The sequence below is a fragment of the Salvia miltiorrhiza genome, chromosome 4, assembly GCF_028751815.1.
Source record: "Salvia miltiorrhiza cultivar Shanhuang (shh) chromosome 4, IMPLAD_Smil_shh, whole genome shotgun sequence".
Taxonomy (NCBI): domain Eukaryota; kingdom Viridiplantae; phylum Streptophyta; class Magnoliopsida; order Lamiales; family Lamiaceae; genus Salvia; species Salvia miltiorrhiza.
Genome location: NC_080390.1, coordinates 30,682,761 through 30,686,956, shown reverse-complemented (window position 1 = coordinate 30,686,956; position 4,196 = coordinate 30,682,761). Strand labels below are relative to the sequence as shown.

The window sequence follows — 4,196 nt, the reverse complement described above, 5'->3', positions numbered from 1 at the left end:
GATTAGTTAATGAAATTGTCACACCCCAATTCTTGAAACAATAACTATAACTGGGGTACGACTAATCATCTAAATGAACAAGGGAAAAACCTTGTAAAATACGAATAATGGGATGATAAATCGGGCTTCGCCCCTTTGGATGAAGAAAGAGAGATATCCAAACGATACTAATCCATCGACAAACATTTCAACTTCAGGATCACAAGTTTAGTTTCATGCTTCGGATAACCAACATTCATTAATCAAAATACTTAAGAGACAAGAGTCTAAGCTTATCAAAAGATATCATTTAGAGTTATAACATAATGTCTTAAGTCAAGGAAACGAAAGACAAAAAAAGGCTAGTACTACAGCAGAAGTCAAAACACGGAGTTGAACCCTAGCCTCAGCTCTGCCCCGTCAGTCTGAGGGTGGTACGCTGTGCTGAAATTTAGTTGAGTGCCCATGGCTTCTTGTAAACTTTTCCAGAAACGCGATGTGAATCTGGTGTCACAATCTGACGTGATAGATACAGGTACACTGTGAAGGCGTACTATCTCTTTGACATATAACTTTGCAAGTTTCTCCAAATCCAAAAGTCATTTGAATTGGCAGAAAGTGCGCTGACTTTGATAATCGGTCCACTATGACCCAAATTGCAGTGTTTCCACGTGCCGACTTCGGTAGGCTCACTACGAAGTCCATGTTGATGTGCTCCCACTTCCACTCGGGGATAGGTAGTGGTTGCAGTATTCCATACGGCCTCTGATGTACGGCCTTCACTTGTTGACAAGCGAGACATCGCTCCACAAACAAGGCTACATCTCTTTTCATTCCTTTCCACCAGAAAATTTTCTTTAACTCCTGGTACATCTTTGTGCTGCCTGGATGTGCAGTGTAAGGAGTATCATGAGCCTCGCTCATAATCTCGTTCTTTAACTCTTCCTTATGTGGCACACACAATCTTTCACCAACCATAAGTGCGTTATCATGTGCTTCAGAGAATCCTTTCGTTTCACTCGTTCTTGCAGCGAGACGCATCTTCTCCAAGAACCAATCTTCTATTTGTGCGTGCACAATTCTTTTTCTCAAATCAGGTTTAGCTATCAAGGCAGCTACACAACCCGATACTGTGTTCGGAGGATGAACAATCTCTAAACTAAGGGAGGCGAAGTCACGAATCAATTCCTTCTGCTGGGTGATGAAATACCCTAGCTTAGCCTTCGTCTTTCGACTCAGGGCGTTAGCTACTACATTCGCTTTTCCTGGATGATAACTGATGGTGCAATCGTAATCTTTTACTAATTCGAGCCATCTTCGTTGTCTCATGTTCAAATCCTTTTGCTCGAAGAAGTACTTCAAACTCTTATGATCTGTAAAGATCTTCAGCGCGTGCATGACAGCTGCTAGTTCTAAATCATGAGTTGGGTAGTTAAGCTCATGGGGTTTCAATTGACGAGACGCGTATGCTATCACTTTCTGATTTTGCATCAACACGCAACCCAATCCTAGTTTTGAGGCATCAGTGTACACCACGAATTTTTCATTCTCTTTTGGGATTGCTAACACTGGTGCAGTAGTCAGCCTAGTCTTGAGTTCCTTAAAACTTCGTTCACAAGCTTCAGACCAAACATACTTAGTCCCTTTTTCTCAAAAGCTGAGTCATTGGCCTAGCCAATTTTAAGAATCCTTCGATGAATCTTCTGTAGTAACCTGCTAAACCGAGGAAACTTCTAATTTCATTGACATTTGATGGTGCCTTCCATTCTTTGACTGTTTCAACCTTGGCGGGGTCCACTTTGATTCCTTCAGGCGACACGATGTGACCGAGGAACATCACTTCCTTCAACCAAAACTCGCACTTGCTGAATTTGGCAAACAGTCTCTCATTACGCAGGGTTTCGAGTACGATGCGCAAGTGTTCCTCGTGTTGCTCTTCAGTCTTAGAGTATATGAGGATGTCGTCAATGAACACTAAGATAAAACTATCGAGATACTGATGGAAAACTCTGTTCATCAGGTCCATGAAGACTGCTGGGGCATTCGTTAAACCAAAAGGCATCACGGTGAACTCGTAATGTCCATAACGCGTTCGAAACGCTGTCTTTGGGATGTCTTCTCTTTTCATTCTTAGTTGGTGGTAACCAGATCTTAGGTCAATTTTGTAAAACACACTGGCTCCTCTCAACTGATCGAACAGGTCGTCTATCCTCGGAAGAGGATATCTATTCTTTATCGTGAGCTTGCTCAATTCCCTATAATCGATACACATCCTTAGTGAGCCATCTTTCTTTTTGACGAATAGGACTGGTGCTCCCCACGGTGATACGCTAGGTCGTATGAAACCTAGGTCCAACAATTCTTGTAGTTGCACTTTCAATTCTTGTAACTCCGGCGGGGCCATTCTGTATGGTGCCTTGGACACAGGTGCTGCTCCAGGTTCCAGATCAATCGTGAATTCTAATTGTCGGTCTGGTGGCAAACTGGGCAATTATTCAGGAAATACATCTTTGAACTCTCGAACCACGCGAACTTCTTCGATCGTTTTCTCTACTTCATGTTCTCCTGTGAAACTGACTAGGAAAGCCTGACATTTTCCCTTCCTTATCATCTTCGTGGCCTTCATTGCTGAAATCACTAGTACTCTTTCTCCCATTCTTATGCCATGAAAACTTGCTTTCTCCTTTCCAGCGGATTGGAAAGAGATCTTTCTCTCGTTACACAGTATCGTGGCACCGACTTGAGTAAGCCAGTCCATCCCTAGGATCACGTCAAAATCTATTATAGCGATGACATACAATTTTGCCTTAAACATTTCAGCACCTATGTTCAGCTCTAAGTTTGAGATAACGTCCTTAGCAGCCAATCTTCCACCACCAGGGGTGCTAACCTCTAAAGTTGTCTCAGCCAATTATGGAGTCAGTTCTAATCTCTTACAAGCAGCATGTGAAATGAAAGAGTGGGATGCTCCAGTATCAAACAAAGCTATTATCGGTACGTCAAAGACATTAATCATACCTGCCAAGTTTCCTTGGTTTCCCGCTGCTTGATTTTGGTTAAGGGCATATGCCCTAGCATTTTGGGGCGGCCCCCAATGTCGTCCACGACCCTGGTTCTGTGGCTGTTGCGGTGCTCCCCCTCTCTTCCTTGGACATGCCGGAGCATAGTGCCCAGTTTCTCCGCAGGTAAAGCAGACGTTCATTCCTCTCAGGCATTCTCCCAGATGGAGTTTCTGACACTTCGGGCAAGGTGTTATAATAATTGCCTGATGTTGTTGGTTCTGAGGCTGATTCTGATTTTGGTTTACAGCCCATGTTTTCTTCCCAAATCCATTTCCATTTCCAGGGTTTCCACCCATTCTCTCGTCCCACTTTCTTTTTCCTTTACCACCATCTTGAGGTGGTACAAATCCAGACTGTCCCGGAGCTTTTCCTTTCTCCCTTGGTAATGACTCAATGGTGAGAGCCCTGCTCAATGTTTGTGCGTAAGTGAGACCTCCCTGACTTGCTAGGGAGATTGATATCTCGTGGCACAGTCCGTTCCTGAATTTCTCTGCGCGCTTTTCATCAGTGTCCACTAACATTGGTGCATATCGTGACAACTGGTTAAAAGCCCTGTCATACTCAGTCACTGTCCCAGCCCTCTGCTTCAAATTCCAGAACTCGTTTTGTTTCTTCTGTCTATAGCATCCCGGTATTTACTTCTCATACAACTCATTCTTAAAATCTTCTCAAGTGAAATTTTCCCACTGTTCTTCAGCCATTGTGCGCCTCACCGACTCCCACCAGAAGTCAGCTTCATCTACCAGTTGGTAAGTCGCGCAAGTCACTTTCTCCCCGTCTTCGCAACGGATGTAGTCGAAGATTCGCTCTACTGCTCTGACCTATTTCTCGATTTATGCGTGTCATCCTTGCACAGGGGCCATGCTAATCTTCTCTGTATCGTTCCAATTTTATAAGTCAAAGCAAGTGGATAAACATAGTTAACGGATAAGATATTTTATGCAAGTGGATAATTAAGCATGTGTTATTTATCCAATACTTGATGGCTAAGTAAATGGGGTTAAATAAAACAACATCTTTCTCTTTCATCCCTCATAACAGACGTCTCTTTTCTCTCTCTTCTCTCTCTCTCCTTTCTCGACTGTCATCACCCAACACCATTGCTGAGATTACTCCACCCTTCTCGGCACATTCATTATCCCTTCTTTAAGAAGT

General features: G+C 43.4%; 1 non-coding gene across 1 annotated transcript; it reads right to left on the bottom strand.

Moving 5' to 3' along the window:
• Positions 1-3,851: 3,851 nt before the first annotated feature.
• On the bottom strand, positions 3,852-3,957 carry LOC131023992 (U6 spliceosomal RNA). The gene has a single exon (XR_009101590.1). It is a non-coding gene; the product is annotated as a U6 spliceosomal RNA (small nuclear RNA).
• Positions 3,958-4,196: the final 239 nt, after the last annotated feature.